At 38.2% G+C, this 13,072-nt stretch overlaps 1 protein-coding gene across 15 annotated transcripts in view; it reads left to right on the top strand.

Moving 5' to 3' along the window:
• The window catches only part of LRRC4C (leucine rich repeat containing 4C), a 582,163-nt gene that overhangs the window by 463,988 nt on the left and 105,103 nt on the right, over window positions 1-13,072 (top strand). For 8 of the 15 annotated variants that reach the window (XR_015701892.1, XM_087745987.1, XM_087745984.1 and 5 more), the window contains one exon: window positions 1,032-1,167. The exons of 4 other annotated variants lie outside the window; for them this stretch is intronic. The gene's annotated coding sequence lies outside the window, so the exon portion shown is untranslated. 3 more of the 15 variants (XM_009472829.2, XM_087745994.1, XM_087745990.1) reach the window with 2 other exon arrangements.

Below are 13,072 nucleotides of genomic sequence, written 5' to 3'. Positions count from 1 at the left end.
TAATCATTATTCTTGCCATCATTTTCACCAGTTGTGACTGGCAGGATTTCTTAACTTCTTATCAGGATTTCTAACATGCTGTCAATAAAGAATGAGAAATGTTCTCAACCACAAGTTCCTTTTAGAACTTCTCAAAGGATCCTATCCTAATGGGGACAAAGATGTTTATTTGTATTAAACCTGTTTCCTCCTATTATCTCCAAAAGACAGGGTTACATTTTCCCCTTGTAACGTTTCCAGGGCTTAAGTGAAAATCCAATGCAAATGGATCTGGGTTATTCTTCCACTTATACTGCTTTATGAAATGAAAGTTGTGGAACTACCTATTATGGAGTAATCCTGTATTCTCTTTAGAAGTGACACCATAGTGGACTAGACAGACTATTGGTCTGTTCTGGAGTAGCAGTAGCCAAGTAAATTCCAAAAGAATTTCAAGAGGCTCATTATAGTCTTAAAGTTTTTCATCTACCTCTTTAAGATGATACTGAAAGATGATTAGACATCTCACATTTCATATGCTCTTTAAACGATATACAATTTTAATGGGAATGTGGAGATAGAAGGGAGAGCTGAACAATGGGTGAGAAAATCCAGAGAACTCAAGGTGAAGACTGGTCTTTTAACTAACTTATACCATATTTCAGAGCACTTGTGAGTATAAATACGGTGCCTCCTGCCTTCATTCATTGCTAGGTCCTAAGTTGTTCCCTGACTTTTTCATCCATCTAGTTTGAGTCAAGGTCTGTCAAAGTACATTTATATCACAACACATTCAGAGATCTTAAATTATTTAATATCAGGTATTGACTGCTAGGGTACAAAAAAGTATGATAATTATTTAGAGGGATGGAGTTTTACCCTTTCTGCTACCTTATGTTTTCCCTATTTGCCTTGCCTTGTGTAGTCCACATCATATGGTGGTTATGGTGTCACATGGTGCACTAACACAGCTGTGAAACTTTACTCTCCCTAGTCCAATTAATGGTGAGTCCATCCTGTTTAACACATTCAGTATTATATCCATTTTACAGGTAGGGTGACAGGCATGCAGAGAAATCAAATAATCTATCTTGAGATCATGCAAAGACTTGAAATAAATCCCAGTGGGTCCTGGCTATAATGCTTTTGATGTCCTCACCACTGGCCACAGTCCTGCAAGCACTGACGGTAAGAAAATAGGTTCTTATGTCTATTCTGTGCATTATAGTATTTCAATCCATTTGAATTTGGATAAATCTAAAAAAAAAAAAAAAAAATCTGTTGTTTTCCAGTGGCCAATGATAAGCCATTAGTGATTTATGAGAAAAACAAAACAAAACAAAACAAAACAAAAAGAGCTGATAAAATTCACTATAAAAAGTACATGAGTTTTCTTCATATTGACCAATAGGGGCTGAATGGAAATTTGTCTGATATGTAAAAATGATGTCTAGATTTTGGGTACAGAAGATGCTGAAGATATTTAGTTGAAGTAATTTATTTAGAAAATTATAAGTACCTGAAAATAGATCTTGAAAATGAAAGTTATTGCCTTGACTAATGCTATTTTTCATGAACTTTTTTTTTTTTTCTCCATTTTGGCAATTATCTCTGTCAATGATTGCTTTGCACACATTTATTTTCCTCCCCAATTTATTGAAAGCTATGACTTTCTTTGAGATCTTGCATGGCTAAAGAAAGCCATTATCCTTTTTGCTATGAAAATTTAGAAATCTGTTATGTTACTCTTTCCTTGGCTCAGAGGTTAAACTGAAGGTCTTTGCCCCATACCAGAATTTCACTTTAAAGGTATGCTAAACATGAAGACAAGGTAGAACAATATGTCTGCTCGGTTGTTTCTCAGTAATGTTTTGAAGCATATGTAGTTAAGATTTTATGCTCAATAAATGCAAATTGTATTTTCCAGTCACAATAACTCCACAGGAGAAGAAATTAAGATGTCTGATACATTCATCTCTATGTCAGAGTATCATACTCTTGCTATTTAAAATTCACTGAAGAAAAAAAAAATGCCGTGACAGTGTAAAGATATTATTTCCAAAGTGATGCATCATTCATGTCCAAGTCTAGTTGTCTATATTCTTAAATTTTACATTCTTAAAAATGCAATTTAAAAGAAACAGTCCTTACTTTTCACTCTGCTGACATTTTCCAACCTAAATGATTCTATGATTTACAAAACCAAATACATATTAGATGGGGCATGAATATAAAATGAAGGACCGTGCTCTATTCTCATCTACACCTGCATTAATCTGGAGACACTCCATTGAAATCAAAGGAGTTATTCCTCCCTATAGAGTGAATTTACAACAATTTAATGTCAGTGGCACTCAGTCCTGGAAAGGAGAGAATTTGTCTAGATTCGAATTCTAGGCCTGAAATTAGTGCCATAGGAAAATGGCAGGATTTGGGCCGTTTTTCTCAGGACTGTTTTAGAGTGAAAACACTTGAAGTTTTGTTCGAAGCCATTTTGTAAGTCAGATTTTTTAATGTTGAATACAGTAGCTAATTTCAGTCAAAAATGTTCACATTTTATAGGAAGTTGAAAAACATGACCATTGCCAAGAACTAGAAATTGGAACAGAAAAAATACAAAATCTTCTTTATTATTATTAATTATTGTTGCTAATATTAATATATTAATATTAATTATTAATATATTATTAATAATTAATGATAATAATAGTATTGCTTTTGGTCTTTGCTAGGTTACTACCCATGAAAATCACACTTTGCAATTTGATTTTGTCATAGAATAGGGGTTTTGACATGCACTTCTTCCTAATCTGGGCTAATTAGTTTAAAAAAAAAATTGGAATAGGATGTGAAAAAATAGTACTGAATGGCTACATGGCTACTGTTACAGCAGAGATTAAATATGCCCTGTATTGCAGGGAACATATCTACAGTCTATTTCTAACCAAACAAATGTGAGTTAACAGTGTTTTTGAACAAATGCATTTGTGTATGTGCATGTTGTGAGGAGCTGTTTGTGACTCAGAAACTGAAAAAGCTTGTCCTTCATTATTTTGGGAATAACTGTAGCAAAAAAGTTAGAGTGAAGATTAATGTTGATCTTCAAGATGCTGAGCTCACAGAGTTAGGAAAGGAAGTTAAAATTTAAAATCACAAGAAAAAAGATGCTCTGTAAAATTGTACTCTTATTTAAGTCAGCAGAAATTTTGTCATTGACATAGGTGGAACCAGAATTCTTCTGCTGGGTACAAAGAAAGCTTTTGCTTTTTTTAATATGTAGTTACTTTTGTGAATATGTGTATACTCTTAAGGTTTAACACTCTAACTCTATTAAATGTTAGGTACCCTAAAGTCATGCTGCAATAAATTTAAAAGTGATTACCAACCCTAAAGAGTAAGCTCTTGATAGGAACATAATTTCATAAATGTTCTAACACTAGCTGTGCATATGTATAGAGAGGCCCTAGTCAGAATTGTAACACAACTGTCCCAAGAGTGCAGTTAGGACAAGTTTAACTTTTTTTGTTAGTGGTTTGTCTTTTCCATATTTTTTTTTTCCTCAAAACAGCATTTGTTTTAGAAAAAACTCTCCTCTGCGAGTTCTGAGTTGAATGCTAGGCACATAATTCTCCTAGGCACACAGGTGAATATGAGAATCTGATAACAGATTAGAAAAAATATCTTTACCAAATCAGTGTAAGGCTTCTTACTTTCCTTCTATGTAAATACTTTTATGAGCTATTAAATTACAGAATCATAGAATGGCTGAGGGTGGAAGGGACTTCTGAAGGTCATCTGGTCCAACCCCACTGCTCAAGCAGGGTCACCTAGAGACAATTGCCCAGGACTGTGTCCAGATGGCTTCAGAATATCTCCCGGGGGGGAGACTCCACAGCCTCCCTGGGCAACCTGTGCCAGTGCTTGGTCACTCTCACAGTAAAAAAGTGTTTCATGATATTCAGAGGGAAATTCCTGTGTTTCAGTTTATGCCCATTGCCTCTGGTCCTGTTACAGGGCACCACTGAGAAGCGCCTGCCTCCATCCTCTTCGCACCCTCCCTACATGTATTTGTAGACCTTAAGATTCCCCCTGAGCCTTCTCATCTCCAGGCTCAACAGTCCCAGTTTTCTCAGCCTTTCCCCATAGGAGAGATGGTCCAGTCCATCATCTTCATGGCCCTTTGTTGGACTCTCTCCAGTGTGCCCATGTCTCCCTTGTACTGTGGAGCCCAGAACTGGACACAGTAGTCCATGTGTGGCCTCACCAGTGCTGAGTAGAGGGGAAGGATCATCACCCTCGACCTCCTGGCAATGCTTTGCCCAGTGCAGTCCAGGATACCATTAGCCTTCTGTTGCTGGCTCATGTTCAGCTTGGTGAATTGGTTGTCTCTGTTGTAATGGAAACACTGACAATATGGGATTCAGTTCCATAAGCAGAAGTTCTAGAAAGTCTTTCTAGACAGCAGGTTGCTTTTCAGTTCAGTTCAGGGCAACAAAGCTGGTAAAGGGTCTAAAGCACAGGTCTTACGAGGAGCAGCTGAGGGTGCTGGGGTTGTTTAGTTTGAAGAAGAGGAGACTGAGGGGAGACCTTATCTCTCTCTACAACTACCTGAAAGGAAGTTGTAGCAAGGTGGGGGTTGGTCTTCTCCCAGGTAGAAGGAAAAGGCCATTTCCTCTCAACAGGATGAGAGGAAATGGCCTCAAGTTGTGCCAGGGGAGATTTAGATTAGATATTAGGAAAAGTTTCTTCATGGAGAGAGTGCTCAGGCATTGGAACAGACTGCCCAGGGAAGTGGTGCAATCACAGTCCCTGGAAGTGTTCAAAAAACATGTGGCTGTGGTGCTTAGGGACATGGTTTAGAGGTGGACCAGGCAGTCAGGTTAACAGATTGGACTCGATGATTTCAGAGGTCCTTTCCAACCTTAATGATTCTATGATTGTTAACATTGAAGACGAAAATTTGTAGAACAACTGTAGAACAATTCTAAACTTGTCCAGTTAATCTGATTGGACAATGAACATACAGAAGTTCTGAGAATATGGTTCCTTTCAAATGTAAACAACTTAATGAAAAAACCATTCAGTTCCACCTTTACCAAAAACAATAGATATTATGATATTATGGAGAGATGAGTTTATTGAACAGTCACTTAAACTTCCCTGTGCCAAAATCACATGTGCTGTGGTTTTACCCAGATTTTCCTGAAAGGAGGATATATTTTCTTTCTTCCAAGCCTCTGTGACCCAACAGAAATTATCTACAAAATAAAATTTCTCACTAGAACTGTAAAAATCAGAACAAAAATATGTGAATATTAATAAATGAGGCAGTATTATAGTCAGCTTCTAATTTTGATGGTTATGCACCTGATTTTAGTGTTTTATTGTATTAAAAGAATTGAACAATAATCAGTGAAATCGCATATACAGGAAAATATGTACCATCAGATTCGATTACATTGCAAAAAACACAGTCTCCCTGTGAGATTATGTTTGACACATTTTATACAGTCTGAGATTTTCAGGATCTCTCTTGAATCCCTAAATTGATTAGTGAGCTTGATCCTAGATCCATGCAATCAAAAGTATGTTTGTCAGCATTTTTTTGTTCCCTTTTGAAAGCAGTAAGCTATAAGAAGATTCAAGTACTGTCTCCATATGCAAGCAGCTTCTTGTCAGCAATGCTTAATAAAATAGAAAGAATAATATGTTCCACAGCTTCCTTTATGATTTCTTCATGATTATTTAAAAGGAAGGCCGAGCTGTCACTGACTTAGAACAACTTGAAACTGCTTTTCACTTCACTTAGTATAAGCAAAATGGTCTGGTTTCACTCTTTTCCTTAAACTTTGGTTATGCTTGTTCAATTTTAAAGTTCCTCTACTCCTTTATCTACAGGTCAGAATTCTCTTCTTAGGCTTTAGTCATGTTTCTCTTCCACCAAATGACTGGCAATTGTAAATATCTAGTCTTTTCCGCTAGTCTCTTCCAGTGTTAATCACACACAGAACTTCAGTCCTTTAACTCACATCATCTGTTAAGAAGGAAAAGGTGTGTTATAATAATCTGTTGTTGTCCATGTTTGTTATGTGAAGATTCGCCAGTACATACATTTGAGTTTTGTTATCCTCCCATACCAAGGATAAGGCAAGCTTGTCGTATTATATGAAAAATAAAGTTCCCTTGCCGGTCTGTGTTTAGTTTTCTTCACAGTTCACCCTTTTGACTCATGATGATCTTGGTCCATGAGAGGAACCAGGACCCAGTGACCTCTGCTGTGTGTTTGGGATTTTGTACCATAGCAGCAGTGACTATTCTGCAAGCAGTATGGTAGCACTGCCAGGGCAGCTCCCAGGCAGGGAGAAGACCAGGTAACAGCTGCTCTTAACACTTGCTGTCCACCTGAGTGTGCCCAGTGGTGAGGAATGGGCCTGAAGGATAGCAATTCCCTAGTTTAGGAACTCAACAGAAGGCCCCAGGTTATTTCCTCTGTCTCACCTTGTCATTGCTTGTAAAACGTTGCATAATGTGTATCATCCAATGTTTTCCATGGTGTTTTCATTTTGAATATCTGCTTACCATGGTGGAATACTTGTGAACTGATACGTAGGGAATTGTTTTTCTTGCCCAAAAAACCTGCAAAATAAAAGATTGACGGAAATATACAAACAATATTGTTTGGAAGCAACAACATACAATGTACTACAGGAAAAGCGTCACACAAACAATTCCGTTCATTGCTAATGATACCCTTTTAACATTTGATTAGTGAATGACATTGTGATAATACTAAAATATTTGTTTTAAATAGGTTTCACACATAGGTGGCATGCACGCTTGTAAAACAGATAATACAATTATAATTTTTATTTTGTTTAGTAAAAGGACGTTTACCTTTTCATATAGCATGCAGTGTCATCTCATAAATATAGCAAAGCAGATTGCTTTAAAGTTATGTTCTAAGAAGCTAATCACCCTATCTTGTATGTTTATTAGGTGATAAAGCATAATTGGTATACTAAAAATAACAAACTTTAAGAGAGAAGATTATATCATACCCTACAGCATATTACAGTCTTGATACTAATTTTGTGTTTATTCACATCTATGCCAGCAAGTATATTATCTTGTATATATGTACATTTATTTAAGTGCTGGCATCTGTTAGAAATGTGTATTTTGATGTAATTTGAATGACATGAAAAAATACAAAATATGCAAATTTCCATCAAAAGCAAAATATTAGTTTGTATCCACAGAGATACTGTAGCTATTGCAGATGCTTGTGTCTTCGATTCTGATTAGATCCCCAGAAGCTGTGTGTCTTCTGTTTTTGATGCCCATATATTTGTTTAATTCAGTTATAGAAACCTTCACTTTTGCTCACAGACTCTTAGCAGGAAATATTAGCAGGAAATTGTTCAAGCATTTTTTAAAGAAATGGTGGAGCAAACATATATTAGGCTGTGACGTTTTTATCCTTCTGGGAAAAGGAACAACTTTGTGCTTTTTCAGATTTTAAGTAGTAAAAAGAAAAAGACTCTCATAAGACGTTTGTAGGCCCAAAATACACCAGCAGCATCAATGAATCAGACGGTAACAAAATAAACTCACCAACTGAGAAAAAGATTGTTACTTGTCAACAACTTCATCTCCTACCACACTTGCAGCCTTCTCCAAAAATCCCCAAAGTCTTTCTTAGCATTCTTGAAAGACCATTATGTTTGGGTTATTCATTATTACTACGCACTAAGTCTTTCACCCATTGTAGGTAATTTGTGTTTGCCGTTGATTTCAGCGATAGTAAGATCAGATGCTAAATGATCTAACAGTGATTAAGGACCTGGTTCCCGTTACTTAACTTATATTTGGTAGAACTTTCTCACCAGAAAGCCCACTGAGTCAGTAGAATAAATCTGAAAGTTAATTTTAATGATTCAGTAAGTGTTATTTGACTGAACTCAGCTAGCTTATGGATTTTATAATTCCAGAAAAACTTACAATATGACATGTAACTTAAAAATTTATTTTCTTTTATTTTCAAATATGCCAGTTTCACACTGAAGTTGAAAGCTAAGTAAGGATACCAAGCATAACTTGGTTATTTGAGAGAGGACTGAGCAAAGACCTAGCTATATTATTGCATGCATGGAATAACTCAGAGTTACTGCTTAATATAAGAAGTTTGCTATAATTACCATGAAAGCGCCTGACATTCTTTTTTGGGGGGTTGTGTGGAGGAGTTAAATCTATAAATAATTTCTTTCTGATTTTGAGAGAGACAAGTGCCGGCACATACATCATCCATATTCTGTTTCCCTTGATCCTGGAGAGGGTAGTGTATCTAACTTTATACATGCAAATTTTTCCGTAAAATTTCTGTTGAATTTAGGTCCCTGAAAAAACAAGACATAAGGCCAATTTTGAGCATTTTAGGTAACATACATAAGTACTTCTAACATACCTTGGTAAGTAGGTAAGTGCATAACAAACTTGTCAGTACTTTACTAGCCCAAATTAGGGAGTCAGTTTAGAAACCTCAAAAATCCTAGTCAGAAGTCATTCTAATCAAACTGCGGCATATTTGATAGGTGAGCCTAGACATTGTACTGTTGTATTGTTGTCACTTTACAGCTCACTGGAGCCATCACTTAAACCCACTGCAAACTTGAAGCACTTCATAGGGCTTTTGGCCTGGAACATCTGCCAAAATGGAGTTTTAGGTAACTTTTATGTGTATACAAGTTTTAAACAAATATTTATTTTTGTAATTAGAAAACAAATTGTCTTTCCATGCAAATTATTTCCACTGTTATATTTTTTGCAAAGATAACTTTATACCTCGTTTCATTTTATTGTCATTCCTCTGCATCTGTGGCTAGAGATGGTACCTGTGAATACTGGTTGTTCTGTACTTCTTTTGCAAAGACAACTTTATACCTCATTTCATTTTACTGCCATTCCCTCTGCTTCAACGGCTAGGCTGGTACCTGTGAATACTGGTTGAACCGTCAGAATCAGGCAGGCTTTTAAGAAAATGAGTTTTGACATTCCTTTCCTTAAGATGATCCCTTGTTTTTCAATTACTGCTTTCTGACTTGGAGATTTCTTAAGGTAGCCCTGACTTTGTTCCCAGGCTGTCAACCAGGTGGCAGCAGTGCCACGTCGGAGCAGCTCCCATACCCTTTCCCTGACATCAAGTGTTAATGCAATTGACCAATCAGTGCTAAGATGATGGGAGGTAATTGGGTAATTGTATTTTACTGATCACAAGCAGAGAAAAAAAAAGGGGGGGGGGGGGGGAGAAGGAAGGAAAAAAAAGAGAAAGAGGGGAGAGAACGGAAGGGGAGAAGGAGGAGGGTAGCCAGAAAGACTGGCCCTGGGACATTTGTAAATCCTAGGGTGCCACTGAAAGGTGGGGAGTAAAAGACAAAGCGACAGAAAAGCGGAGCTACTCCCAGCAGCAACAACAGCAGCTGTCAGGAACTGGATATATACATACATGCGTACGTACATGCACACACAGGGAGAATTCACGCTGAAGCTAATGGGAGGGAGGAAGGGTTTTGGCTGTGCAAAGGGCTAGGCATTTCAGGGATGAAACTAAAAACTGAAAGAAGCGGCTGCGCTCTTGGGAATGTGTCATCTTGGAAGGGAGGGAGGCAGGAAGGAATGAAGAAAAGGGGGAAGCTATCTGGCATGTGGAAGAAGATGGGAGCCTAACTCACTGCTGTGCAGAAGGGAAATCCAACTCGTAGATCTGAAATACACCAGGCTGAGGTTGGAAATGAGATCAGACCTGCATTGAAACAGAGAAAGGGAGGAAAAGAGAGGCAGAGACTGGAGAGCTTTTATCCTTCTTCCTCTCGCTCTCCTTCCCTCTCTCTCCTCAAAGAAGAAATAGAAGTTTATCCGTCTCGGTGCTGCTGGATCAGTATAGCTTCTGGACAAAAGGAGAGGAAGCTGAAATGAAAAGCAAAGGGTGCTTGTGAAATTTACAGCTAAGAGGACAAATTACGTCTCCCTGGGCTTCTTTTGTGCCCCGTTGGGGGAGTTTTAACATCAGAAAGATTTTGAGAAGTGCGGGGGGCAAAGGGGAGAGTGGGTGTTAAAAACGCCCGTCCCAAGTGTTTAAAAAATAACAAGGGGATGGATTTATTCTTGACAGCTGGTGGGAACCTTGAATTTTTCTCTGCTTCCTCCCTCCTTCATTCCATTTAATGTGAGATTACGAAAATGCAGAGGAGTTGGAGGGAAGGCAAAAGGATGTAACGTGGAGTTTGAAGCAAGGAGAGGGTGCTGATGCTGTGGATTGCTGGCTTCTTGCTGAAATCAAAAATCCAATTGCGCACTGGGTTGTGATTGGAAATCTAATCAGATCTTTGGAGAGGGGGGAGAGAGACTAAAAGTTTATTGTTTTGAAAGACAAAAATAAAAATTTAAATGCAAAAGGCGATTCTTTTCTAAAGGAGTGTGGGGGATAGAGAAAAAGAAGAATGGGAATCCCTGTTCTAATGTGGAGACACACGGATTGGATAATTGATAGTGCAGCAAAGAAGGGGAAAGAAGAAAATTGCCTGGCAAGACCTGGATCTTAACAGTCACAACAAAATTACATTAAAAGAATACAGATGGAGGGTTGCTTAAAAAGAAATACAGCCCTTTCTGCTCTCCAGAGAAAAAACAAATAGCAAGCAATGGAGAGCAGTGGAGCCAGAGAGGCAGAAAACCTCAGAAAAAGGAAACTAGGCAAAGGATCCACAGTGGAATGAAAAGTTTCAGAAAGGAGAAGAACCATTCATCCTCTGCAAGGATTTTTGTTTTTTTTCCTGTTATTTTAAACCACTCTTCTCCAGTGAAGGCAAGCATCAATGTTACCACTACAGCAATTTTAAGCAGAAAAGTTGAAAGCCACAGAAAAAATAAAGGACAGAGAAGAAGAAAGCAAAATTGCCGGAGGGGGAGAGTTCAGCATTGTTGGGTTGGATTGGCATCTGTATGGACAGAAATTGCTGGGAAATTGCAATTGGATATCCTTTATTTTTATTTTCTTTCTTGTTTTTAATTTTGGTTTGGTTGCTGAAATGAAATAGTTTTCTAACCCCTCCCCCACCCTGGCTTTTCATAACCACTTGGATTTCCAGCTGGATAGTCTTTGAGGATACAGTAAGTACACTTTCCATTTTATTAATTTTCGGAAAAGGAAATATGCCCCATTGCCTCTCTTCTTTCTTCCTTATCCCTCTTTTTGTGGTCTTTTTCCCCCACCTGAATGAAGAATCTGACTGGATTTTGATAATGGCTGGAGGGGGGTGGTTGGGAAGGGAGAAGGGAAGGAACGAGGACAGAACTGAATTCTCTCAGTAGCTCAAATATTCCTGTTAGTAAAACTCCAGCCTTGGTAGGATGTTGCAGACACCTGCCTGCATGGCTCTATAGCATTTGTAAATGTTCACTAGCAAAGAAATATTTTGAGAAAGCCCCTGCAGTGAGTGGGGGGAGCTGCCTGATTGCCCAGTCTGTACAAACGGATGCAAATTGCATAGAATTGAATGCACAGAGGAGGTTTAGTTATTTATTTATTTAGTATGTGTTTAAAATAGAGAAATTCTCTGATTTCAATGCTGGCATCCAGTCTGACATTGCAGATCAATATGCTGTATTAAGAGTAACATTTTATAATCAAGCAGGGAGGGGAAGGATGGCTTTTGTCAGGAGTCGGGGGGTGTAGGACAAGGGGTTTTAATGGATTTTGAGGAGGCAGCTCTGAGAGAAATGGCATGTTTTGCACTCTGTTGCTAAGAAAAAGCAGTAATAGGCAGAGAGAGGACATTCTATTGAAGGGGAGTTTAGGAAACTGCTATACTAGCCACCCGTGCCCTCCAGATCTCCTAGGAAATTCTTTGTGATTTTGTAGTGAATCCTTCAGGCTCCCTTAGGATTTTCATGGCAGTTGAAGGAGATTTACTTTGATTGACAAGCAGTGAGAGGATACTGTGTTGTTAGGAAGTTTTTGTTATTATGCTGATAATGAAAATAATTAAAAAGTGGCTTGTAGATGGTGGGGTTCACAGATTAGCAATGATGTGTAACAGATGAGTAAATGTCTCTGCCTTCCTGAAGAAATGTGGTGTGGGGGTGAGGAATAAAGGGAGGATAACATGGTGTTTAAAATAGAAGTCCTTGTTTTCCTGTGGGGAAGAGTGCCACTTTGGTCCCCTCTCCTGTCATGACTGCTTAGCTCACAGATAGGGAGTTTTATTTCTCTTTCTCCCCCTTCTCCCCTTCTTCCTCCCTCACCTCTGCCCTCCTCAACCTTGGCCTTCACATGTAGAGGCTTCAGCTGAAAGTATTAGGCCAAAACTAGTGGAGAAGGAGAGAAAGAAACAGTTAATTAAATGAGCCATTGAACAGATATGGATATTTTTTGGCAGGCAAGGTGCAGAACTAGCTTTGCCACTCATTTTACTTTTCTCTAGCTGCAATATTCTGGAGGAGGGGAGAGAAGGCAGGGATGGGAGAGGTGTTGGTAGAGCCGGATTTTAACGTTTTTTCCTGGTGCCGTTTCCCTCTTCACAAGCTTCCTGAGTGAAACAACAAAAAACAGAGCTCTAACTTCCCTGGATAAATACATAAATAAATATTAGCATCTTCCTTTTTTCCCTCTTTCTCCATTCACTCATATCACCACTGTTACTTCATGTAAACATCCTGAATCTTTTGGCATAATGGAAATGAGACCTTCTGCCTCTCAAATGTGTCCCATGTGCTTCTGTTTGGAGGTCATATCTCTTAAACATTGACCACTTGTAAAGGATTAAGATTTAGGGTGCAATTCTGTTCCTAAGGAAATCTCTGGGATTTTTTGTTTGGCCACATGAACAAATCAGACCCATTTTACTGCTGTGTTTAGAAAAAGAAGGAAGCAGGCTCCAATTACTCTCATCTTTCTCAGTATAGCTAAATCGGTTTAGTATGAAGTGCTTTAGCCTCATTTATTTCTCTGGGCACATGTTCCTGCTGGGACACTAAATGGGTAATAAGTTTGTCAGCATCTGAAAATAACTGCAAAACTCCATTCTCCATTCCTTCA

The sequence above is a fragment of the Nipponia nippon genome, unplaced genomic scaffold (genome assembly GCF_047370975.1).
Source record: "Nipponia nippon isolate SJK-2023a ecotype South Korea unplaced genomic scaffold, ASM4737097v1 scaffold_10, whole genome shotgun sequence".
Classification (NCBI taxonomy): domain Eukaryota; kingdom Metazoa; phylum Chordata; class Aves; order Pelecaniformes; family Threskiornithidae; genus Nipponia; species Nipponia nippon.
The sequence above is the reverse complement of the archived record's forward strand: the minus strand, read 5'-3'. Positions and strand labels throughout refer to the sequence as shown.